Source organism: Balaenoptera physalus, assembly GCF_965194825.1.
Source record: "Balaenoptera physalus genome assembly, chromosome: X".
NCBI lineage: Eukaryota > Metazoa > Chordata > Mammalia > Artiodactyla > Balaenopteridae > Balaenoptera > Balaenoptera physalus.
In genome coordinates, this window is record NC_138903.1 from 119402085 (window position 1) to 119429692 (window position 27608).

Genomic DNA, 27608 nt, shown 5'->3' on the forward strand with positions numbered 1-27608 from the left:
GGGCCTTTGGTCACCACCTCCCTGCACAGCCTGGGCTCTGAGAGGCCCAGGTTTTTTTTTAACTTGTTCACTCTATCATTTACCATCACGTAACTTTACTAGCCGTGCAACCTTGAGCAAGGGCTTACACAGAACCTAACACACAGCCAGCACTCCATAATGCTAGCTGGTATTATTATTGTTATTAGCCTCCCTGAGCCTGTTTCACCTGGATAAAAATGGGATAGTAGGGTCCACACTGTCTCTCTCACAGGCTTATTGTGAGGTCAAATGAGATGATGAATGAAAAGGACTTCGTAAACTGAGGTCAGTGGGAATGCACTATGCTCTCATTAATGAATTCATTAGTTCCTTCAACAAACTTGTCCTAGATGATTATTGTGGGCTGGGGTAGACACTAAGCTGAAATAGACAGAGGCTCTGCCTTTGTAACCTTCACATTCTCCCTGAAGATCTTAATAATTATGTCTTTCTGTACCACAGGCTAGAGATTTTCACTGCCATTTCACGGATGAGGTTAAGTAATATATCCAAAATCATATAGTAATACAGAATTAATAATAATAGGTATCTGGGACTTCCCTGGTGGCGCAGTGGTTAAGAATCCGCCTGCCAATGCAGGGGACTGGGGTTCGAGTCCTGGTGCAGGAAGATCCCACATGCCGCAGAGCAACTAAGCCCGTGCGCCACAACTACTGAGCCTGTACTCTAGAGCCCGCAAGCCACAACTACTGAGCCCATGTGCCACAACTACTGAAGTGTGCATGCCTAGAGCCCGTGCTCCGCAGCAAGAGAAGCCACCGCAATGAGAAGACCGCACACCGCAATGAAGAGTAGCCCCGACTCGCCGCAACTAGAGAAAGCCCGCGTGCAGCAGTGAAGACCCAACGCAGCCAAAAATAAATAAATAAAATAAATAAATTTTAAAAAATGATAGGTATCTGTGTGATCTTGGGCTGGTTACTTAACCTCTTCATGATAGGTTGAATAATGGCCCCCAAAATATCTAGGTCCTCATCCCTGGGCCTGTATATATTACCTTATGTGGAAAAAGGGACTTTGTCCATGTGATTAAATTAAGGATCTTGAGATGAGAAGATTATCTTGGATGATCTAGGTGGGTCCTAAATGCAATCACATGTATCCTTGTAAGAGAGGGGCAGAGGGAGATTGGACATAGACAGAAGAGGAGAAGACAATGTGATTGTGGAGTGATGGCACATTAGGGTGATTTGGCCAAAAGCCAAGGAATTCTGGCAGCCACCAAAGCTGGAAGTGGCAAAGAATGGATTCCCCTGCAGGGCCTTCTGAGGAGTGGCTCAGCTGACACCTTGATTTCCACCCTATAGTACTGGTTTTGGACTTCTGGCCTCCAGAATTATTCTGTGAGAGATCATTTCCTTTTGTTTTAAGCCAACAAGTTTGAGGTACTTTGTTACAGCAGCCATAGGAAATGGCTAATATACTCTCCATGCCTCAGTTTCCTCACTTGGAAAATAGGGTTAATAATAAGATCCATTTCATAAGGTTGTTGTAAGGATTCATGGGGTTAATACATGCAAATGACTTTCAAACAGTGCATGTCATATTGAAATCACCATATAACTATTAGCTATTGTCACTGCTATTATTGTTGTTGCCATTGTTGTCGTCATCAACAGAGTATTTACTATATGCCAGGTCCTATACTTAGGTCTCTAGATACATTCTTCATGCAAGTGAAAGTGCTGGACTTGTAACTCAAGTTTTCTGGATTCCAAAACTGTGCATTTATTTTTCACATTTAATTATAGTTATTATCACATAAAGGTCCTATAAAAGAAGTTTATCTCCAGCCTTTGCAGCACCTCTATTCTACACCTGGCCCTCAACCTATTATCCCAGACTTCAGGGTTTATTGGGCAGGAACTCTACCTTAGGAGGGCAGGTGCTCCATGCTGAGTGAATCCAGCCCATCCCCAGCTCCGAGCTCCCTGCTGGAAATGCTGGAGAGGAGTGGGATGGAATGAAACACCGTTCCCTCCGGAGACTGAAATAGCATCTCATATTCGTAGGACCAAGGGCATCACTGCCTTTCTCATTTCTCCTCTGAGCATCTGGCACATACTAGCATTCCATAAATATTTGGTGAATTACTGAATCTCTCTGGGATGGTTGGAAAACAAAATTCCATTACCCAAACAGAGACTTTGAGGCCAACAGATGTTACATGAGTGGTGCATTTATCAGGGCACTGGGAGGAATGAGACGGTGTACCTAAAGGGGTAACTTGAGGAGAGTCTAAGGAGGGGACTACTTACAAAAGTGTTTGTTGGCTGGGTAAAGGGAACCCACAAGGGAAGGTGAAAAACCCTGGGTCTAGGCACAGCAGGGAGCTGTTCCCACCCCTAGCCAGAAGGAGCAAGGGGAGGGAGTAGACACAGAACCCAATGAAAGCTGTAGCTGTGGGAGGGGGAGTACGCAGCAGAAGATGTGGCTTTTGGTGAAGGATTGCAGGCTCTGCCAACCTGTGGCCCAGTGTCTTAGTCTATTCAGGCTGCTATTACAAAATATCATAAACTGGGTGGCTTATAGACAAATTTATTTCTCAGTTCTGGAAGCTGGGAAGCCCAAGATCAAGGCACTGGCAGATTCAGTGTCTGGTGAGGACCTGCTTCCTCGTTCATAGACTGTGGTCTTTCTGCTGTGTCTTCACATGAGGGAAGGGGTAAAGGAGCTCTCTGGGGTCTCTTTTATAAGGGCACTAATCCCATTCCTGAGGACTCTGCTCTCATGACCTATTCACCTCCCAAGGGCCCCGTCTCCAAATACCATCACATTGGGGATTAAGTTTCAATTTAGGAATTTGGGGGGAAGGGGGACACAAACATTCAGTCTATAGCACCCAGACAGTAAGGGAGCCAGGGAAATAAATACCCCATTTTCTCTCTCCTTCAACCGTTCAGTCTTCTGCCAGAGCTTTTCATTGACCAGATCCAACCAGAAGCCAGAGGGCTAGGGAACCCAGATGCAGTCCTCTTGGGACTGCCTCTTGGGGCACAGAGCAGGATGGAGAAGGTGGAGAGCAGATCTGGAGGGACAAATGGAGAACATCTAGAAGGGCTACCGTCCCGAGGTCATCTAGCAAGACCAGTGCTAGGCTGAAAATAGGGCTTTTAGTGTTTCCAGGCTCATTTCCTGACACTTTTGTGCTTGTAAACAACTTAGCCTCATGATGCATTTAGTGATTGGCCAGGTACTTGTTATTTTCATTTGGTCTTAGAACTTCTGACAGTTTTTTTCCCCATTGTCAATGGGTTTGAAAAGTAAAATCTCCCTAGCATTGCTCAATTCTTTTGTTTTTTGTGACATCTCATTTTTAATTATACTTTCCACAGGCCATAAATGAATTAATATAGGGGATAAATTAATAAAATCTCTGTAGTCTTCCTACAGGCTATACTTATACACTTATGCAAAATTAGAACTAAACTCTATAGATTTTTCTGAAAGTTTTAGTTGATGATAAATTAGAATGAGAAATGGGAATTTTTTTTGTCCCCTGGGAGATTGAACTTAATTGCCTGGAGATATGTTGGCAAAGGACAAAAAATCCTGACCTTGATGATGATGATTTCACCTCTGACTTGCACTCAGCAGTCCAGCAGTGGACCCTGAAGGTACAAGTGACAAAGCTCAAGCTTGGCACAAAGGCACCCACAACAGACACTCTTGCTGCAAAGCCCCCTCCATCTTTGGGGCCCTCTTCCTCCACCCCACTAGCAGCTCTACCCTCTCCATCCATTCCATTCCCACTTCCAACAATGGCAACACTGCCCTGGAGCTATAAGGATCAGTTACCAGATCACCAAGCATTTGGTTGAATTTTTCACTTGTTCATTTTCCATTCATCTTCCTCATACTTATGTGAGTTGGGCCGAAAGCAGGGCTTATGGGTTTTTTATTTTGTATTTTTTTGGATAAGAAGATAGACCATTTTTTTTCTCCTCAGCAGGGTCAGCCTGGCAGCCCAGGAGTTGCCAAGTGGGTCTCCAGCATAAGAGACCGTCCGGGCCGTCTGGATTTTCTTTTTTTTTTAATATTTATTTATTTATTTATTTGGCTGTGCCGGGTGTTAGTTGCAGCGTGTGGCATCTGGTTCCCTGACCAGGGATCGAACCCGGGCCTCCTGCATTGGGAGCGTGGAGTCTTAACCACTGGACCACCAGGGAAGTCCCTTTCCGGATTTTCATACCATCATTGCCAGGCCTGCCTGGGTACCCCACGGGCTCATCCTTGTGGCGTGCAGCCCCATATCCATCTACAGTCAACCCCGAGGAGTCTGCTGTGGTCATCAGCCAGCTCCCCACATCTAGCAGATGGAGAGAAACCCAGAGGACAGAAACAAGGTGACTTGCCCAAGGTTACCAGCCACTCCGTTGCCCGAAAACTCTGTTGCTTCTCATTCTAGGAGTAGTTCATAGCACGTGACAGCACCAAGTAGTTAAGAATGGGGGCTCCGAGAGAGTGGGGCTCCTCCTCTGGCACCACCTCTCATCACCTGGCAGATCTCGGACAGAGTACTTGACCTCACTGAGTTTGATTTCTCTGCTGTAAACGAGGAAGGATGGCGGCCTCTACCTCATAGGGCGATGAGGATTCCAGTTAGCCCAGGCCTGAGTCATGGTTCTGGTAGTTATCCGTGCACCTGAAAGGCCCTGAGGGTCCCTACCCAAAGAGTGAAAGTGAGACCCCACGTCACTCTGCCCCACACGGCCTGGCAAGTCGCTCCAAGGCCACTCCCTTTCCTCCCTGCCGGCATCCTTAGTGCGGCTCGTGTGTGAGGGGGCCATCAGCCTAGGCGCCAGCTTCCAGGTGAAAACGGCACTGACATCCCTTGAGTCCTCACTGGACCCTAACCAGACTGTGTTGTTCTCAGACAGCAGGAGAGTGACCCTGCCACCTCCGCCAGGGGCCTCAGATCTAGTCTGTGCCGCCAGATTGGGCAGCTGCCTGCGGTCCTGCTGGTGCTTCCCTCCCCTGCCGCACCCCAGGGTGTAGAGGGACCACTTAGTGCCGGGCCCCGCGCTGCATGCTTCACACACATTACCTCATTTAATCCGCACAGCCATCCCCTCACTCAGCCCTGTCCACTCGTACTGGCTTCCTTGCTGTTCCCACACCTGTCAGCATGTTCCCACCCTAGAGCCTTTGCACTTGCGGTGAACCTCTGCCTGGAACGTCCTTTCCCCAGGCATCCGCATGGCTTGCTCCCTCACCTGCTTCAGATCAACTTTTCAATAAGGCCTTCTCCGACTACCCTATTTAAAACTGCAATCCCCACTTCCCACCACAACACTCTAGCCCCCTCTCATACATGCATAGCATTTATCACCATGTAACACGGTTCATATTTACTTATTATCTTGTTATTTGTCTGTCTCCCTGAGGACCAAGATTTCTGTCTGCTTTATTCTCTGCTGTATCCTCAGAACCTAGCACCATGCCTGGTACATAGTAGGCACACAATAAGTATTTGCTGAATAAATGGAGGATTCCATTTATGATGCCCACTTTACAGCCAGAGGTACAGAGAACTAATTTTAATTTGCTTTACACCACACGGTTGGGATCCGAACACAAAGCAGTCTGATCGTAGAGCTCTAACACGCAACTCCTACGCTGTACTGCCTTTGGCCACACAGGGCTTCTTGCTGAGCCAAAAGCAGATCCTCAAACTGGAGCTGGCTGTGGAACTGGAAGCTTCTGTCCATTCACCAGGACCCAGCCCCCAACTCTGGGAAGCAAAGGGGGAGCCATAGGCAGGGTGTAAATGCCAGGGTGCAGAGTGTTTCAGCCTCTGATCTGGGGACATGTGGGTGGGTGGCCCTTGACCTGCCCATCCAGCACCCCACCAGCCTTCCAGACAGACATTTCCCAGAGACTAGAGAAGGCCCAAGTTTGTTTTTTTGTTTTTATAAATTTATTTATTTATTTATTTATTTATTTTTGGCTGTGTTGGGTCTTCGTTTCTGTGCGAGGGCTTTCTCTAGTTGTGGCAAGCGGGGGCCACTCTTCATCGCGGTGCGCGGGCCTCTCACTATCGCGGCCTCTCTTGTTGCGGAGCACAGGCTCCAGACGCGCAGACTCAGTAGTTGTGGCTCACGGGCCCAGTTGCTCCGTGGCATGTGGGATCTTCCCAGACCAGGGCTCGAACCCGCGTCCCCTGCATTGGCAGGCAGACTCTCAACCACTGCGCCACCAGGGAAGCCTGAGAAGGGCCAAGTTTGAATCCCGCTTTCTTTGTCTCTATTACTCTCACTGAAAAGAGCAGTGCTTCCTTGATACTGGGATCTGCTCAACCCTGTCCCCAGCCACCTGACATCCTGGCCACCTTTGAAAAGCCTCTGGAGCTTGCCCACTGCCTCCAGTCTCTAGGGCTTTGGCTTCTGGGTCATAGTCTGTCTACACTTGCCTTCGCCAGAATCTTGGGGGACTTCTGTGTCTCTTGTGATGACTCTGCAAACACCCAAGTCTCTGAGTTCCTTGACCTTCTTACGTTCAATGACCTCCCCCTTCCCTTCCCTTGGACCATAGAACCGCACCAAAGGCCTCAGCATCTCTCAGAACTGCTGCCACCACCCCAATGATCTCAAACCTCGCAGTTCCTCCTGCTCGTTCACGATCCCCTCGTCTCCTCCCACCTCTGCCACTGAAGCTGCTCTTGTTTCACGTCCCTTTCACTTTCCACTTACCCTGGTTCCCTCCAACATTCCTCTTCTTCCAGACAATGGATCAAACTTCTAGTGTAGGCCATTTCAGCTACACTGGCCCCGATTCTAGAAACTCTCCTGCCTGAACTTCTAGTGGGACAGTCCTGCTGATTGGCGGCTCCACCCAGGCTGCCTGCCTGCACCTCTGCCCCTTGCGCTGCCCTCCTGCACTTTCCCTCTTGTGGATGCCGCCTCCGCTCTCTGCTCTCTGCAAACCCAGGCCTCACCACGCCCCTTACCTCCAGCAGAGGCCCTCGCCTTTGACTGAGGGGGTCTAGGCTCCTCAGGTCTCTCTCCTGCGTTTCCCTATGAACCTGTGCCCTTCAAAGTCACTGATGCTCTCCTCCCCAGCCAGGGCAATGGCCTTGTACATTCTTTTGTATTTCCTCAAAGGTGGCGTTTAGTTTTATCCTTTCAGGAGAGATAGGATTTTGGGGAGAGGGGTATGCTTAAAAGTCTTTATGTCCATCCCCGTGGATAATTTGGGGGATCAAGCTGGCAGACCATCGGTAGGTAAATAAACAAACCTCCTCCTTCATCCCAGGCCCTGCACTAGGTGCTGGAAGTGCTTCATAGATGAGACCCGGTTGCTCCCCTTAGGCAGCTCCTGGGCTCATGCGGTAGGCCCCTATCCAGGAGGGAGAAGAGTGCAGGGGAGGGCAACAAGAGGTAGTTTTGAAGTCAGACAAAATCAACGGCAAATTCTGACTTACTAGCTATGCTACTTTGGACAAGTCACTGCATCTCTCTGAGCCTTAGTTTCCTTGCTTGTAAAATGGGAATAATAGTAGTGCTCATTTTATTTCTGAATTATGTTTCCATTCTTCAATGTCAGGAAAGAGGTGACTCAGAGTAAACTAGCTAAAAATGGGGAAACCTTTTAATAGCTGCTCTGGGCTGAATTGTGTGTGCCCCCCTCTGCCGTAATTCTTATGTTGAGGTCCTAACCCCAATGTGATTGTATTTGGAGGTAGGGTCTTTAGGTGGTAATTAAGGTTAAATGAGGTTATAAGGGTAGAGCCCTAACCTGATAGGACTGTGACCTTATTAGGAGAGGAAGATATTCTCTCTTTTTTCTCTCTCTCTCCACCATGTGAGGATGCAGCAAGAAGGCAGCCGTCTGTAAGCCAGAATGAGCATTCTCATCAGAAATCAAATCAGCCAGCACTTTGATCTTGTACTCCCCAGCCTCTGAAATTATGAGAAATAATTTCTGTTGTTTAAGCCACCAGTCTATGGTATTTTGTTATGGCAGCCTGACCTGACTGATACCATAGCTTGCCTTGCAATATGGAGATATGCTTCAGTCAACAAAGATGGCAGGTGGAATCTAAAAAAGCCAAACTCATTGAAACAGAGAGTAAAATGGTGGTCATCAGGGAATGGGGGGTAGGGGGGATGGGACAGATGTTGTTTGAGGATACAAACTTGCAACAAGTAGAGAATAAGCCCTAAAGATCTAATGCACAGTGCAGTGAAAAGACAACAATGTTGTATTATAATCATCAAACTTGCTGAGAGACTAAAACTCAATTATTCCAACCACCGAAAAGAAAGGATAATTATATAACATGACAGAGGTGCTAATTATAGCTACATGGCAATCATATTACAACGTAAAATTTATCAAATTAACATGTTGTACACCTTAAATTCACACGATGTTATATGTCAAATATATTTCAATTAGAAAAAAACAAAGATGGTAGAACAGGCTTAACTCTAAGGAATGCACAGAAATAGTCAACCTGGTAGCTTAAGCTAAAGCATTGGTAAAAGCCAAAATGTTAAAACTTGGTGTAGACAACATCTGAGTGCCTAGGCTAAATTTGCTATAAATTTTAATATAATTTTATATTTATTTTCATATGTATATCTATGTACATTCACACCCAGAAAGCCTCGGCGTCAAATATTTGCAGAACTCCTGAAGCAATTGCTCTGAACACTTAGGTTCATGGCCACCATTTGCAAACTATTGCCCTGGAAAATAACAGGTGAATGGAAAGCCAAATGCTTAAAATGTGTAGAAAGACTCTGGCTCCAGCAGATCACAGGGGAAGGAAATGTAGGCTAGTCTAATTCATAAGGGGGTGTTTTCTCAATAAATTCAAATAAGAAGCTTTCTGAGGATGGACTGCATTGCAGTCTTTTGGAAAGGGTGTGGGCAAGTGAATAGAAAATGGGCAAGGTTATTTTTGTAAAGGAATATGCTAGAATGGCATTCTGGAATTTCTGTCTCCAAATGACGCAAATTGGTAGCAGCATCCCCAAGCATCACTTTTTAAGGTCCATCAATTGCTGGTATAACAAAACACACCTATTAAACCATTGAAATTTTATGCCTTCAAATCAATTGAGAAAAATACTTTGCAATATATTCATATATCATGAAAGGAGCTGTATTTTTTCAGCTGTTTGCCTTAAGCCAGTGAGCAACTGCCTTTCATTTCATGATTTATTTCTATTTTTCTCCCCATATCCACTCGTGCCACCCTAGAGTCCATTCTCCACATATCAGCCAGAAGAATTTTTAAGATGACCTTTGGGCATTTGAAAAAAACAATATGCCTTGGGGGCATTTGACATGACAAGCATATACCCCTTCCTACCTGCACCCCTTCTGGTTGAGTATCACTACTTTATGCCTATACATTTTTTCTCTATTTTTTCCTTTAAAAGATTTTCCTGAAAAACCATGGTTAATATGTCTAGACCATCAGTTTCCTTTGCCCCCACTCCCCACAAATTTCTAGTATATGCTACTTATTGGTCATCACTTTGATGTGTAGCTCATAGAATCAACTTTGAAGGGGAGTGACACAGGGACTCATGAGAGTCATTGAGTGTCAAGACACCTGAAGTCAGCGCAACTCAACAACTGTTTACTGGCCTTCCATGGGCAAAGCACCACACATAGCCCAGTGGAGACTGCAGAGAAGATCATGTGTTCTCTGGCCTCATAAGCTCTCAGTTTAGTTCAAGCCCCAACTCTGCCCCTCATTTGCTCTGTGACCCCAAGCAAGCCCGTTACTGTGCTTGTACATCAGTTTCTTCATCTATCAAATGTGGGGACTCACACATGACCTCTCAGCTTCTTTGCAGTTCTCCCACTGTAGGAGACAGTGGTGCCATGGAACTCTGCTTCTTCACCTTGCATCATGGAACTTCCCTGGCCTACTTAAAGGCAAGGAAGCAATCACACTGACAACCACATGCCCAGTCAACGTGTTAGGAAAATACCTGTGCTCAACTCCTTCTACTCTCTTCTTTCCTCCTAGGTTCTCCTCACAACTCCCTAGATTCTCTTGTGTCCATTCCTTTTCATCCTGCATCCTTATACTTTAGGAGGAGACAGCGATCAGGGCATCCTCTGAGGAAAGAGTCCATAGATACATGTGCAGAGAGGCTTAAAGATGCCTCTCCCCTTACTGAGCACTCTTCTCTTGGGAAGGGCTGTCTCCAGAACGGCTCAGAAGAAAGCCACTGTTTTATCTACCCCAATATAACAAATTGCTTTAAAATAGAAAAAGTCTCTCTCATTATCTCAATCTAGATCAATCCTGATAGTCTCCTCCCTATGGGACATTAGTGAATAATAGAATTAAGTGCTAATAAGTTACAGAGAAAGGAGGAATATTCCTAATGGTTAGTCTCATCTTTTTAATATTCGTGGTCATTGGGTTCCTTATTAATATTAGAATTAGGTACTGTTAAATATGGTTAAGAATAGTAACCTTTCTAGGTATTTCATTTCTTCTTCAATTGGGACTTACTTATGGTATATTACATTGTATATAAACTTTGCCCCAGGAATTTTGATAACATGGGTCACTCCATTCCTCAAGTACACATGCATTCCCTGAAATAATGAGAGAGTTGCTATTAGAAATATGTGGGTGACTGTGCTGAATACAACCTCCTCTTCTGATTTCCCCCCTTGAGATGGAGTTGGTTATGGCATCACTGAAACCCCCATCTTGGTGCCCTAGTGATGTGATGTGAAGAGGAAGGAAAACATTTCATTTTACAGACTTGTTCCTTAGGACTTTATTTAACAGTCTGATAAAAGGGGAGGTGATGAGATCATATGGAATATTGAAGGACACTTTGCTAAATGACCATTTGGGAGGAAAAGGAAATTCTTTTCAAGTCAAATTCCTAGCTGTCTTCCTATTCTGGTTCAAAAGAGGAAACCCAAAGCTGTACATGACCGTGAGTATTCTGTCTGCAGTGTTCAAGGGAGAGTAGAAATGGGCAAGTTTTATGCACTATTATATCAATATAGACATATAAGTATGGATAATTGTGCTTCTTGAGGTACAATTTTGGGTGACTAAATAACTGAATCCTTGAAGTAAATTCTATAATATCTGGATTATTGAGACTGCCTCTTGGCATTGATGGAATTAGCCAGATAATTGCCAGCCCTCATATGAGTTTGTACCATGGAGTACACTATCTGGGCTGAACTTTCCTGGAGGTTGACCCATTCATCAGACACTGCAGGTTAAGCTAAGAGAACAGGCAGCCGCTCCACATGATTGGGTTTACCAGTTACAAGAACCGTGAGCATTTAGGTCAGGCCCTTACATTTGACTGGTTATAAGCCAGGATGCACAGTTAATGGAAAGTGTCATCACTTTATCTGCTATGATAACATCCAACCATGCATTGTACTATCCAGAAAGACTTTGGAAATAATAATGGTAATATAATTTTGTTTTGGCTTTAGCCAAAAAAACACCTAAAATTTAGTCATCTGACTAAATTTTGTTTCACTAACATTTACTCATGTAATGGAAATTTACCTACTGGGTTTGGCTCATGGACTGTGTCCTCTGCTAGAGTTTCTTTTTCTCCACTCTGTTGTTATAGTAACTGAACATATAACAGCAAAAAAGATTATAACATGCTTCTTCAAAAGTTCTCTTTGTTACTTGAAATATTCATCCACACCACTCGCTTTGCACACCCTTTGGGACAACCAAATAATATAGAGCTGGGAAGTGGTCATGCACCCAAGAGAAGAAGAATAAGAAAAAAAGGAGAGAATAGGTAAGAATAATTAAAGGCCTGAGGGTCATTCCATTACTCTTCACCAAAACACACACACACACACACACACACAATAAAAAAACTGCTTTTATTATGCAAACAAAAGGGATCTTACTATCTACCTTATTCACTTTAAAGAAGATAAACGCAGGAACAAAGCATGCTTTTAATATTCAAATTGTCTGACAGAAGCAAATAGCATATATCTCACACCTTGTCTTCAAAGGGATGATGTATTATTTTTATTTTTACCATTTAGCATTATGTTTTCCAAAGGCTTTTTGATCTTTTCTTGCTACTCTTCCCCCAACAGTCCCCTGGACTCAGCATAACCAACTCATTTTGGGTTTCCAGAACAAAGGAAGTAGTGGATATGGGCCACATAATGGATCTTCCCAGAGACCTGGGAAGTCTCCAGTAGCAGGATGGGCCTCTTCACTCTTCCTTACCATAGCCACTATTCACTGAGCACCTACTTTGTACTACTATGTGTGAGGCATTTAGCGTACTTTATTGAACTTAATCCTGTCAGCAGCCCTGAAAGATAGGTAGTGTTTCTGTTATCACTTGCTTTTCTAACTTCATGTCTTAAATTGTTAAATGGCAATAAGAACACAGCTATAGGTAAAAAGGTACTAAGAAACATTTATTATAATTGTAGCTCCAGAGATATTAAATAATTTGGGTACCCCTGATAGAAACATGGAAAACATCAATTGGAAAATTTGCTTAAACTTTGTGATAGGCAAAATTCTAAGAGGGCCCCAATAATTCCCATACTCTGATACCTACAGTCTTATATAAGCCCCTCCCCTTGAATGTAGGTGGAGCTTGTTACTTGCTTCTGACCAATAGAATATGCAAAGGCGGTGGGATTTTGCAGATGTAAATAAGGCCTCTAGTCAGTTAACTTTGAGTTAATTAAAAGAAGATTATCTTGGGTGGGCTTGACCTAATCAGGTAAGCCCTTTAAAAGAGGTTCCAGGCCTTCCCTGAAAAAAAGAGACTCGAAGAAGACAGACTCTCTCCTGCTGGCCTTGAAGAAGAAGCTGCCATGAGTTTTTCTGCAGCAAGAAAATGAATTTGGCCAACAACTATGTGACCGTGGAAGAGGACCTGGAGCCTTAGATGAGATCCTGGCCCCAGCTAATACCTTGATTGCAGCCTTGTGAAAGCCTGAGCAGAGGACCCAGCCCCACTGTCCCCAGATTCCTGAGCCATGGAAGCTGTGAGATAATACATGGGTGTTGTTTTAAGCCACTATGTTAGTGGTAATTTGTTACATAGCAATAGAAAAGAAATACAAAGTTCATGAGCCTTACTTATCTCCTCTAAAAAAACCAGGAATGCTTAGTCACACCTCAAGAAGAGGTTGAAAAGATTCAGGTAGTAAGTGCTTTAGCTATTTCAGCATTATTTGGGTAGTGATAAGAACATGGACTCAAGTCCTCTTTAGTTGCTCAGTTTTTAGGCTTCTAGAATCTAACTGAGTGTTTGCTGACCGCTCTTACTCCCTGTTCTGTTATCCAAAGGCAAATAAACAAATCATCAAATTATAGAGAGGGGAAGTGGCCTGTTCAAAGTCACAGACCCTACTAGCGTCAGAATCAGGACCAGAACTCATGTTCCCTTGCCCTCCCTACCCTGCTCCTTCAACTATATCATCCTGCTCTTCCTAGAATTTCTCCTGATTTGCTGTGAGGCCCCTAGAAAATAATTTCCACACTTGGTTTCTTTCTTTGTTGTTTTGCCCAAGGCCTGTATCCTTTAACTTGATTACATCTTGTCTGCCTGATAGAAAGTAATTTCAGCAAGTGCTTAGCTCTAATGGTTACCGCCAATGCAGACTGCCAGCACCCGCTCACACATCCCACAGAGCAATTCATCTCCATGATTTTTCACTTCCTGCTTGCCCCAAGATGCATACATGGCTCACATGTACTTTCCGTAGAAAAGTAAAGGTAGAAAAAAAAGACATAATGAAAAATATACTCACTTGGAAGTGAAAAAAAAAGTGAAGATAGAGCTTAGTGGATTGCTGGAAGGGCAGTGTTGTTCTCGACAAAATCCTACTCATCTTTCAAGACCCAGCTTAGTTGACACCTCATCTAGGACTCATTCTCTGTCCCACCTCAGGCAGAGTTTATCTCTTTCTTCCTCCACCGTGTTCGCATTGCATTTTGACTAGAACTCTTCCTCGGTATTTATCAAGTGTTGCCTTGTAGTAAAGTCATTCTCCCCAACACAGAGACGGTACACTCTCAGAGAACACAGACCAGCTTTCACTTATCTTTGCATCAGCTACCTGTAGTGCAGTGCCTGGCACAGAGAAGGCACTCAGTCACTCTTTGCTGAGTTGAATCTAAAATAAAAAAATTTTAACTTGGAAATTTGCTGTAGCATATTTTGGATAAAGTTTCTTTACTGATTAATGAAATTGTTTATATTTTCAGAGTTAAGGTCTGGGCGGGGGAACATGATGCATAAGCATCTTCCAATTATAGACTTTCATCAGCATCTTACATGCAAAAAACCAAAGTTGATGAATGCACTTTTGTTTTCAGTCTGCCCTGTTTTCCATTCCATATGGGTGCCGTACACAGTTGGTATATCAGTCAGGGTTCAGGGCAAGAAACAGAAACCACTCAAGGTATACTAATCAGAAATTTATACAGGGAATTCATACTGAAAAACTACTTGAAGGACTAAAGGAGGGGACTCTTTGCTGGACATCCAAAAATGACTCCCAGAGATTGGGATTGTCATGAATACACTACTATATATAAAATAGATAACTAATAAGGACTGACTGTATAGCACAGGGAACTCTACTCAATACTCTGTAATGGCCTATATGGGAAAAGAATCTAAAAAAGAGTGGGTACATGTGTATGTATAACTGATTCACTTTGCTGTACACCTGAAACTAACACAACATTGTAAATCAACTATACTCCACTAAAAATTAATTAAAAAATAAAAAAAGTAAAGAGTAGAGGGAAAGGAGGAAACTCTTAAACCCTATTGAATAAAAATTCCTGGGAAATAAATATAGGAAGAAATTGTAAAAAAAAAAAAAAAAAATGACTCCCAGAACAAGGCCACCAATGGAATCATCAAATTCAAGAACACACTGCTGTTGCTGTTATCCTGGAATCAGGAAGATGGAATTAGGAAGCTGCTGCGGCCACCATTTCTACCCCAACTGCCTCTAGGCCCATACGGAAACGGTGGCTGGGCACTAGGCCACGCACTGTGGCAGGTGCCTCGGCTGCAGCTGCTTCCCAACATCCAGGAAGCTAGACGATGGACAGAAGACCACCAGTACAGAAAAAGCTCGCACCTCTGAGACCATGCTTGCTAGCAGAACACAACTAAAAGGGCAGAGAGATGGCCTCCATTTCACTTTTGTCTTCAAAAAACCAAGCAAGTGCATCCAATTGGTAGTATCTATTTTGCATTCAGAGCCCCAGTTGCAAGAGAGAATGGGAAATGCAGTTTCTAGCTTTCTTCTGAAAGTAGGAGGGTGGGATGGAGACTGAGTGAGCTAAAACACGACATCCCTACAAGCCGATTCTAGGATAGTCTGCCGGCCTTGCACGGCCATGGCACTTAGGAGCTTCCTGCCCCGTGGTCAGATGGACACATTGTCCTAAAGATGTGATTGTACGAAATATGTCAGTCATTGTCCACTCTGCCCACAGCAGGAGAAGCTTCAAGAGAAACTTCCTGTCCCATAGCCTTGTTGAATGGTCAGTGGATTATGTGGCCTGGTCTCCTTTCTGTACCCTATGTGACCAGGATGGGCCATTGGCCCAACTGTGTCTCATATATATAGGCTGGCCAGGGACCCAAGTGGCTCAGATGGCCTGGTTTGAAAAAAGGAGCTGAGCCAGTAGATTTCTGCCCTCAGGAACTTAGTATGGGAAACTGAGAATCTGTGCTGGGACAGCTGAGCCGGAAAGTCATCAGGGAGACTGAGGGCTGGAGTGGCCATTGTAGGCTATGTACAAGGTAGAATTGTTATGAAATCAGATGTCTAAAAAGGTGAATGAAGCACACAGGCAGCTGTGAAACAGGCATGCCCAAGAGAAAAAGAAGCAGCCTCTGAGTGATCCCCAGAGAAAGTAGCTGTCTCTGTTCTTGGCATCTGTGAGGCCAGTTCCAATCCAAGCTGCAAGACTCTCTCCATCTGCCTTGGGAGTAACTTGAGTGGGCTTACCACATAGGAAAAGAGCCCTGACTAATACCAGCACACAAGGGAAAGTGGGAGAGTCACTTCTTCCCCTGGACCATGTGGCAAAGACAATGCCATGTTCACTACCCTATTTCCTCTTCCTTTAGCAGGAAGAGTACATTTGCCAGCCTTTCTTAGAGGGCTACTGTAAATTCTTACCAGTGGGGATGTAAGCTGAAGTGATGTGTCATTTCCAGTCCAAGGTAGTTTTTTTTCATATATTTTTAAATTAATTAATTAATTTGGCTGCGTCGGGTCTTAATTGCGGCACGCGGGATCTTCGTTGCGGCATGCGGGATCTTTCACTGTGGTACGTGCGCTTCTCTCTAGTTGTTGCAGCGTGGGATGTGGGATCTTAGTTCCCCGACCAGGGATCGAACACGCATCCCCTGCGTTGAAAGGCGGATTCTTAACCACTGGACCACCAGGGAAGTCCCCAAGGTAGTTCAAAATGGTGTGATCTCTCTTGCTCTGTTCCTCATCTGTGCAGCTGGAAGGTAAAATCCCTGAGATGGCGGCATTGCACTATAGAAGTAGCCAGGATCTCTGAGTCACTTGTTGGAGGAAAACTGCCAAGGAGATCTGCTTAACCTTCATCAGACTGTAACATGACCTTTGTTGTGCTAAAACACAGATTAAGGGGATGGGAAGAATGTGTAGATTGCAGCAACTAGTATTAATTGCCCCAATCAAGACAGGCTGACATCCTGGACCACCAGCCCAACACAAGAGCTGCTGGTGTCATGTCTGCATTGCTCTAGGGATGCTGTCGTTCATTTATGCTTGGGATCTATGTGTTGTCTGTCAGTTGCCAGGAACACACTTAGTCTGATTTGGATGTGGGAAGAATTAATACCAGCAGCTGAGAAGAACTGAGTTTGCAGTGACATACCCTGGAAGCATTCCCTTACAGCTCTCTGAAAAACAGGTGAGGCACAAAGAACATTTAAAGCCCTCTGTATGCCCAGGGAGTGTTTCTCCCTTTCAGCAGATGGAAGCTACTTCTACCTAAGGGAGTCAAAAAGGGAAGAACGTGGGCTCCTTAATTGAAGTCAATGGCAGTATTTCTGTGTAATTCAGTGAATGACTTGACCATGCAAACTTCATAAGGAAGGGACCATGACTGCCTTGTTCAGCACCGTATCTCCTGAATCAGGAACAATGCCCACTGTAGGTGGTCAATAAACATTTGTTGAATGAAGGAGTGAGATGAGATGAAGTCAGATTCTCACATCTTCGATTAGGAGATTATTTGACTTTAAAATCTCTGTAAAGGACTTTTAGTTAGCCAAGAACTGTAAGCTGGTCCTCGTGAGCATTTCTAGGTGTTCATGAAAAGCTCATCAGAAGCACCCTTAAGTAATTATTACAGGCAACACCTGTAGACATGGGCGAGCTAGCCCTCTCAGCAATTCTCCTAATTTGCTGTGTGAACTTGAGCAAATGATTTCACTGAGCCTCAGTTCCTTCATTTAAAAAAGAAGTTACGGATCTTTGCCCTGTCTGCCTCAGAGAGTTGTGAGGTTCAAATAGCCCAATGGCCGTGGAAGACCTTTGTAAACTATAAAGTGTGTGAGGTTTTGTGTGTGTGTGTGTGTGTGTGTGTGTGTGTGTGTGTGTGCATACATATATACACCTATGTGTGTAGGTATGCATATGTAAAATAAAACATTAGCAGTCATGTGTTCTCCAAAGAACATAAAGCCTTATTCCTCCCACAGCATTTATACATTTTTATTACTCCCTTTGGATATATATCCCCAAATTCTATGTCAGTGTACGGGCAATTAGCTGCCACATCTGTATAATTGTGGACAGATGAAGAAGATAAAGGGGAATAGGTGATCCGCATGTCTCAGGGTTACAAGTGAAGGACAGGGATGAGTGAAGCCAAGGTAAATCAGGTAGGTCTAAGTGGTGTAGGAAGCAGAGCTGCCATCACAGATTTGGGTACTGTTTGGACTTGGTAATTTGCGTATACTTACAGGTGTGCCTCACTCTGTATAATGGATGAGTTCTCATGACTAGATATGTAGACATTCAGTCACTTTAAGGGCAAGAGGTACTCACTAATTCATTCACTCACTCATTCATTCCCATGGAGCACCCCTCCTGTGGTTTGATAAAGCAAGAATTACTGTTTAAAGGGAATGTTTACTCTCTGATTTTTCTAGTCAGCAACTTTCATCTATTCAGTGCTGTTCGTTGTGTGAAGCCCTGCATGAAGCACAGTGAGGGGCATGGTGATGTTTAAGGCATGCTCCCTGTTCTCAGCAGACCATATTAAACTGGGATTAGTTAGGGAAGCCTTGTCAGCAGAGGTGGTATATTCATTTTCAACAAATTACCATATATATAGTGACTTCAAATCACACCCATTTGTTAGCATGCGCTTCTGTAGGGTATAGCTCAAGTGACTTCTCTGCTCAGTGTATGACAAATCTGAAATCAAGGTGTTGGCTGGGCTGAGTTTTCATCTGGAAAGTCCGGGAACAATCTGCTTCCAAGCTTATTCAGATTATTGGCTGAATTCAGTTCATTGAGGTTGCAGGACTGAAGTCCCTGTTTCCTTGCTGAATGTCAGCCAGGGATCACAGTCAGCTCCTAGGGCTGCCCACGTTCCTTGCCACGTGGTCTCCTCCATGTTCAAAGCAATAGTCATGTGTCAAATCCTTCTCAAGCTTCAAATCTCTGACTTCCTCCTCTGCAACCAGCTGTAGAAAACTCTGCTTTTAAAGGGTCCACCTGATTAAATCAGACCCATGGAGGATAATCTCCCCTTGCCATATAATGCAACATAAATGTGGGAATGTTATCTCACTATAGCCACAGATTCCATTCACACTTAAGGTTCATGGAGGGCATGTACACTGGGGGCAGACATCTTAAGGGCCATTTTAGGAGCTTACTTACCAGAGGTGGATGTCAAGCTAGTCCTTGAGAATGGCAAGCTGTACATGCTACAAAACCATGGTGGAGAGATCTGGAAGGTGCAGTTTTCCTATTCTGAGTCTCCCATACCTGCTTCCTTCATTGTTTTCTGATGATGGCTCTCCCTTCTTTACATTACTGAATACCAAATAAGGCCAGCTGGACCAGTTAGTGTCTATATCAGGTCTTTGGGAGTGGTTTTCTGTATGACAACTTTGAGGAGTGCTTCTCTCTGTAAATGCCTAGAAGGCAGGCACTGCATTTTCTTTTATCACTCCCACTCACAAACTAAGTCAGAACAACAAATTTTCCCCAATCCTCATATTTCTGACAGTTTTCTCTCCCAAACTTGATAGCCGGGCTTGGAAAAGAATCGTCTATGTTCCCCTTCTTTGTCTCCTTGCTTACACATATCTCCCCCATCCACTGCAATCTAGCCACTGCCCCCCACCATTCCATTTGGTTTGGCCCAACAAAATAGACTGACCTGGATTCAAACACTGGCTCAGTCACTTACCTGATGTGTGACCTTGGGCAAATTACATAAGTCTCTTGGCCTCAGTTTCCTCTTCTATAAAAGGGAATGGTATCCATGCTGCAGTGTCGTGATAAAGTTTAGCGATATTGCATATGAAGCACCAACACATGGATGCTATTACTCTTTCATGATTCTAAGCTTCTTGGTAGCAGAAACCATATTTTAAAGGGGCACGGGACATTCTGATGCAGCTTTTTGGTGCTGGCACTTTGATAAAATAGGAAGAAAATGCTCCCATGTCCAAATGAGTCTAGGAAAACATCCTTATTGAGAATTTCACATCCTTATCTCCCACATTTTCTTGCACAGTGCTTGACGCATAATAGGAACTCCATCAGTGTTTGTTAATGGTAGAAATGATGAATTAATCTGTTTTCTTCATCTCAATTGTACTCTTCTTGAGGGCAGATAATTTTTTCTTGTTACTAAGATCCCATGTGTTTTGTTCTCTCAAAAGGAAATATTAATTTTATCATGACATTTTTCAAAAGATAAGCAACATTTGGTGATGGATAATTCCTTCATTCATCCAAATTCTTAGACTTAGGTGAACCCTGAGGGAAGGCTGAACTCAAGCATCCCAGTAAGAAAAGATTAGCTCTTTAATGTTTAAGAGTCATCAGGGAAAACGAGATTCCACAACCTTCCTCAGTAACTTGGTTCAGAGTTAGTTTAGATAGAAGGAAGACAATAAGGATTATTAAAATCCCTCACGCTCTACTTAAGTCTATTTCCAAATGCTAATGGGGTCCCCAGGAAGTCAGGCAACTTCCTTTTTCCTTCTTTCCGGTGTGTGTGTGTGTGTGTGTGTGTGTGTGTGTGTGTGTGTGTGTGTGTGTGTTTAATGGACTGGAGAATGGAGAAGAGATTGTTTGCCCTGCCTGAAGTAGGGAAGGAAAATGGGCTCCCCCAGAGAATCTGAATCAAAGTTTTCCTATAGCAAAGTGGTTAAGAAATAGAGCTTAGGTTTTCAAAAATATGGATTCTGTTTCAGATTCAAGCTCCACTGTCTGATTTTAGGTAGCAAGTTATTTAACCCCTCTGAGCTTCAGTTTCCTCATCTGAAACATGGGGATAATAATAGTAACTTCCCCAAGGATGGTCATTAAGATTAAATGAGAGAATTCATGTAAAGCCCTTAGCACATGCTTAGTAGTATAACAATAAATGCTAGCTGTTTATATCACAAGTAGAATTCTCTTTGAACAAGAGTATTTTAATGCCTAACTTGATATTGCGGTCATCATGAAGTTATTCCCGTGCCTTGGCAGACAGTCAACATTATACTGCTTTGCTGATGGAAATAAGCAGTCCTGTGTGAGCACCACATTCCAAAGACCCCCATCACTTAGCAGGGGGATAAAATTATCGTTCTGTGAAACCAAAGGTAGGTCTGTGTTAGGACCACGTTTGGACAAAAGCTTCACGTTAAATACCATGTTAGTCATAATAAAATGTTATGCTTTTCCCAATGGGTTAGTGATATTTTGGTTGAGTGGATTGGGAAAAGAATTAGAGGGGTTGTTTTGGTTTTGTTTTAAGAATAAGTACTTCCTTAGAGGACTGAAAGATGCCTGGTCCAAATGGAGTTCCTATTTGGGGGCCTAATCCTGGCAATAAAGTACCTCCTTCCTTTAAGGAAAAGGCAAAATCCAGGGCTGATCAGATGTTTAGCTGGATGAGACATAAGGCTGAGTTATTTAGAAGGCTTGGAACAGCGGTTTCTGATTCAGTAGGTTTTGGATGCAGCCTGAAAATGTGCATTTCCGACAAGTTCCCAGGTGGTGCTAGTACTGCCGTTCCAGGGAGACACTTGGAGAACCACTGCCTTAGAATACAGTGAAGGAATAACAGCCCTTTCCACCTGTATAGTGTTGTTTACTTTTGCCAGTCCTGTTCACATCCATTATCACATTGGAACCTCATTGATGTCCCATTTGACAAAAAGTATTGTGGATGTCAGTTGCTCGTGAGAAATAAGAGGTTAAACAGAAATGCACAAACTTTGGATTCTGCAGTATATTGTGATCCGTATCTTATAAACTGATATCCTATCTGTGGGACAGTGATATTTTGTGTGTGGGGGAAGGCCCTGAGGGAAAGACAACTCTAAAAAGGAGATGGGGAATGTGGGTCACCTATGCTTACTTCTCCCCACTGCATCCATGAGAACGTTGCCAGCAGTCTTTTCCCATTGGGCCCACATTTGCTCTCAGAACCCTTCTGACCAAGGTGCTCCAGGCAGCCACTACCAGCCAATCAGAGTTGACACAAACTGCTATGTTCCATTCATTCTCCAAAGGGAAATGAAGATGAACTAAATTGAATGGAACTGACTGTGTAAATTACCAACTGTAGCTTAAACTGAAGATACAGTCACAAGACACAGTGATTCTAGTGACTTTCCAGGTACTTTAGCAGCCTATGAAGTCCTTTAGAGGAAAACAAAGCTATTCTGGTAAATGAACTTCTCCAGACCAGCAGATTCCAAGAACTGGCCAATATAAAGATATCATTCATTCATTTATTCAACTATTATTTATTGAAGCCCGCTCTTGTGCTAAACACTGTGCTAGACACTTTAGGCTACACAGATGGGTTGAACATAGATCCTGCCTGATCTAGGAGAGAAGATAAAAGATGTGCAAAACTATACCTTAGGGCTTCAAGAGGCAAAGGTAAGGGGTATGAGATGTCACTTTCAGGTGTGAACTTAGATCTGCCTGTGTTGTACCCATTTCCATGCCTAAGTCACAATGTCTCAGGGAACATTAGTTAACTCCCTAAAACCTCTGCTCTTTTTGGTAATTGTTATTGAAGCAGAGGTGTAGCAATTGGCAGGTGACCATTAGCTCAGTTCCCTGTTTAACATTAGCCAAGATTGAGACTAAATGGAATGGTTCTTTGTCATGACTTTCATGATTTAGCTGCAACCATCTTGGGTTTTGGTGATGAGAAATCATAGGTGTATAACATTCCCACAACTCAAGTCTGAAACAGAATTTGGGTCTGGATGGGAGTCTTCTGCAAGAACGGAGGAAAATGTGACCTAGAAAGGAAAGAGGCTCTGGGGAAAAAAATGGGCCATTCATTATTTTTGAAGGCCAAAGATTAAAAATTTCTTGTTGACTACCTGGAAATGGGTTTCTGCAGTAATACTGTAGCAGCAGGGCCCATAAAACAAATGGTACAGGCTTTAGAAGTATTGGCAATAGCCAATTATTGGTAAAGTCCAACCCAAAACCTCTCTCTCACTCTCTCTCTCACACACACACACATCACTGTTGTTTAAATATACGTACTCATATGTTTATATCTCTTTTTGTGTTTTATAATAAGGAGAGAGACACTAGCATTGCTTCTAGAATCATGTCAAACAGCATGAGGAATCAAGAAGCCATGGAAACAGCATCTCTGGTTATATGTAACTATAAAAAGCAATTGGATTTTTGAAAAACTAAACAACAATAAAAAAACCAACTAAGGGTTTTCTTATGAACTGTCTCACAACTACAGTAATGATTTGTTCATTTGTACCTCATTCCATATATATATATATATATATATATATATATATATATATATGTGTGTATACACACACACACACACACATACATATATATATAAAGAGAGAGAGACTGAGAGGGATATATATTTATATTAATATATATTAGAGTCATCCTGAAATAAGCCTTAGTAGCTTAGCTTTTCCCTTGATTCTGAGATTTTGTTTTTCTGTAAAGTTTGTGCATTTTTACATGTTAATAATCTCTTACACATGTACAACAAAGTTCTTTCACATTTCCTACCTCGTTATGTCCTAACACCTTTGTGAGGCAGATAAAGCCACCGAATTTCAGACAAGGAAACTGAGGCTCTGAGAGGTAAAATGGCCTGTCCAAAGTCACATAGTCACCAAAAGTTGGAGTCTGGACAATGACCCCTATTCTCAGCCTCTCAAAGCAATGTTCTCCCTACTCTACTACCTGGGAGTGTGTAGTATCTGTATCTGTCCCATTGAGTAAGTGGAACTCCCCCACTGGCCATTCAGATCCACTCTGTGGGACCTATGCTTTATTCCTCCCCTGGATGAAAACCAGGGCTAGTCCTGTGACTTTTCTGGTCACTCTTGGATAATGAAAAGTTCTCTCGTCACTTCTGGTCCCCAAATATATCCCATTTTCAGTAAAGAGTCCAATCCAGTCTCACTTAAGATTAAAACCCCAACAATCTAAATGTCCATCAACAGATGAATGGATAATGAAAATGTGAGATACACACACACACACCCAACACACACACACACAGGGGAATATTATTCAGCCATGAGAAAGAAGGAAATCCTGTCATTTGCAACAACATGGACGGACCTTGAGGGTAGTATGCTAAGTATATAAATAATAAGTTAGAGAAATATAAGTACTTTATTGTGGTAATCATTTCACAATATGTATGTCTGTCAAATCATCACAGTGTACACCTTAAATGTACACAGCGCTATATGTCAATTATATCTCAATAAAGCTGGAAAGAAAATAAATTTTAAAATTTAAAAAAAAAGTCAAAATCCCTATCTTCATTTAAAGCAAAACTGTCTCCATTCCCTCAACTAGAGCCTGCAGTGGAAAGGGGGATAGTGGTCATCTTATGCTCAAGTTCCATGCCTTGCACTTCTACTCCCCACCCTTGCTTAGCTAACTATGGCTTCTGAGTTCCTCAGATGTCAAAGCAGAGACAGAAGTAAGGGGGCAAGAAAGACCTTATTTAACCAGTGCTGCCATGATAATCCAGCATCAGCGCTCTCTGATGTATTATGTAGTGTTATATTATGATCTTCCCATGTCCCTGCTTTAAAAAAAAAAATACTCCTCTACCCACAATCTCAACTCCTTCATTCTCAACAAACCAACTTACTTTCTTCCTTAACGAGTTGCTTGAGACTCTTTAAAGTACATTGGTTTAAGAACAGAGATTCTGAAATCACAGCAGCTTAACTTCAAGTCACAGTTCTATTCCTTACTAGCTGTGTGACTTTAGATAAGGCAGCCAACCTGTTTGAACCTCAATTTTCTCATCTGTAAAATGCGGACAATAATAGTGTTACCTTGCAGGTTTATAGTGAGGATTACAAGAGATAATGTATATAAAACACTTGGCATAAGTCCTGGAGCACAGTAAGTACTCAGTGAATGTTGCCTCTTATTGCTTTTACTATTACTCATGCAACAATCATTTATGGACTACCTACCATGAGCTCCTCATTGTGATAGAACTTAGAGAGAGGAAAGGCGAAGACCCAGTTCCTGCACTCAAGGAATTGACAGTCTACAGCAGAGGTCCTCAAACTTGCACATTAGATTCACCTGAAGGGCTTTTAAAACTGTCAATGCAATTAAATCCGAATTTCTGGGTGTGTGTGACCTGGGCATCAGGATGTTTTCCGGTGATATGACTATGTGGCCAGGGTTGAGAACCACTGATCCAGAGCAGCAGTTGGCAAATGTTTTTTGGAAAGGACCAGAGAGTAAATACTTTTGACTTTGTGGGCCATGTACTCTCTATTGCAACTACCAAACTCTGTGGCTGAAGCACAAAAGTAGCCATAGACAGTACGTAAATGAATGGGCACGGCTGTGTTCCAATTAAACTTTATTTACAAAAACAGAAGCCAGGCCCTAGTTTGCTGATTCCTGGTGTAGTCTACTGAAGTAAATCAAAGATTACATTAAAGCATGGTGGGAGCAATGATAGGTCAGGCAGCACATTCCAGAAGCAGTGAAGTCTAAGCTGGATCTTGCAGAGTGTGTAGCAGCTAGTCAGGAGAGGCACGGGGTGGGGGGCACAGATGGAGGATAGATCTTCCAAGGAGAAAAAAAGGACAGTAATAGCTATTAGGTAAACCTGGAAAATTGGTGGACCTGATAATAGTTGGTATAGCTTGAGTGTACAGTAGTTGCTAGGGGAGAGGTAGTAGATGAACCTGGAGAGATATGAACAAATATGCAGGAGCCAGACCACGATGAACTTTATTTGTTGAGTTAAGGAGTCTAAACTTTATCTTGTAGACCATGGGGAATAGTTGAGTTATGAGAGTCACATTTTTGAATGGGCACTCTGGCAGGTGAGGATGAGGGATGGGGGGATGTGTCACAGCAGACTGGTAGCAGTTAGGGAACAATTATAGTGATCTTGTAAGACGTAATGAGTGTGAACAAAGTAATTGCTGTAGCGATGAGAAGTAGAGGAATTCAAAATACATGAAGAACTAGACTCGACAGCAGGAGATGGATTGATTGAATTGAGAGAGGGCAGTTTAAGGAGAGGAGTGCATCAAGAATGGAGCCTACCTTTCTGGCTTGTGCAGAAAGCCATGAGAGCATTTGGTGCTGTTTCCTGAGATAAGGAGCACTGGAAGAGGAGCACTGATGCGAAGATGACAGGAAGACCATGAGTGTGATTTCAAACATGTGGAGTTTGCGATGCCAGCGGGACATTCATGCGGCTATATCCAATAAACAGTCTTGAGCAGAGGAGTGAGATTAGGATGGATAATAGAGATGGGCAGTCGATAGCATATAGATGTAGTTAATACAGTGGTTTTGGATGAGTTCACCCATGGACTGACTCCAGAGAGGACTATGGTCACCACTTCCATTGCGATGGGGAAGAAAGAGGAAGGGCTACATGAGGATTCAGGAAATAATTGCAGGTTTTGAGGGAACTCCTACCCAATGGTCTCTACTGTCTCTGAAATAGGAGATCTATGCCTCCAGATCCACACTCCACCCTTTTCCATCGTGCTCTGTAAGCAAGAGGCTGACCTCCATGACACTTCAGGTTGAGTTTGGTCAATGGAAGTGAGTAGCAGGAGACAGAAGAATGTGAGAAGAGTGAGTCCTGGGTATTTGTTCCCCTAGTTCCTCCCTTACTGGGTTGCTTCAGGCCAACTCTTTCTCTCTACCAAAGTCCATAGCACCCATCAGTTGCCCTCCCAAGTTCTGGTGACTGCTTGTTTTCCTAGCCCCTGAAAGCCCAGACATTTAACACTCCACACTGTTGCTAGCCCCAGAGTCTGCGCTATGTCATATCGGTTTCCTGAAATTCTGCCCCCACCTTTCTAAATGATCCCTTCATTAAATTAATTTTAACTATCCAGTTTGGATCTGACATCTGATGTCTGCAAGGACCCAGACTGATAGAGGAGGCAAAGTCATTTAGCGAGAGTGAGGGAAATGATGTGAGAAGTAGTTTAAGAAGAAGGAAGAAGGTTTGGAATAACTTTCATGGGGAACGAAAGAAGGGGCTGATAAGAGACCTTGACAGGATTGCTGGGCAGTGTTGAGGGAAAGCCCCAGTGGTGGCCGGAAGCTGCTCTTATATAGGATCAGAGAAACAGATGGTTGGCTTGATCCATGGGAAGAGTTATTTACCAGAGGCCAAATGAGTTCAGAGTATTGGTAAAGAATAGTTGCAAAGCAAGCTAACTTAGAAACAAGACTGGAGAGAGAAGTCATAAAGCTATCTGGTTACTGATAGACTAGGGAAAATGGATAATATAATGACTACATTTCTCCCTACAAGTACACAATCCAATAGTCATTTGAAAAAGGGTTATCTAAAGAGTTCAAACCTTCACATCTCAGTCACCCTGGCAGGGCCCAGACTAGGATGAGGCAAGCAAAGTGTCTAGGGTCCAAACGTAAGATGCACTCACTGTCAGGTGCCAATGCTGCACTTCCATGACCCTGAGAGTGAGTGCCTCCTTATATTTTACACCCTTAGTGCTTCCGTTTCTCACCCGAGGAGCCCCTGGCACACAGAATCCTGATCCCGGACATAACCATTAACATTTTGGTACATTTCCTTCCAGTCTGTTCTCCTAATCATTTATCTGTTTCACTAAGTTGAGGTCATACTGCTCATGCAGTTTTGTATCCAGCTTCATTTATTTGACATAATAATGAAATTGAGTCTCCTTTAGAACTGCTTTTATGATGTTGCTGTTCATTGGTAATGCATACTCACTGCAGCAAAACCAGACAATACAGATAAGCAAAAAAGAAAAAAAAAAGAATCATCTGTAATCTCACCA

At 43.3% G+C, this 27608-nt stretch overlaps 1 long non-coding RNA gene across 2 annotated transcripts in view; it reads left to right on the forward strand.

Annotated features, from left to right (window-relative positions):
* The window catches only part of LOC309652034, a 120207-nt gene that overhangs the window by 38938 nt on the left and 53661 nt on the right, over positions 1 to 27608 (forward strand). Inside the window, exon 3 of one of the 2 annotated variants that reach the window (XR_014258523.1) lies at positions 9253 to 11879. The exons of the other annotated variant lie outside the window; for it this stretch is intronic. This is a non-coding gene — a long non-coding RNA (uncharacterized lncRNA). Of the gene's footprint in view, positions 1 to 9252; positions 11880 to 27608 lie in introns of those variants that run through there. 2 annotated transcript variants of the gene reach the window in all.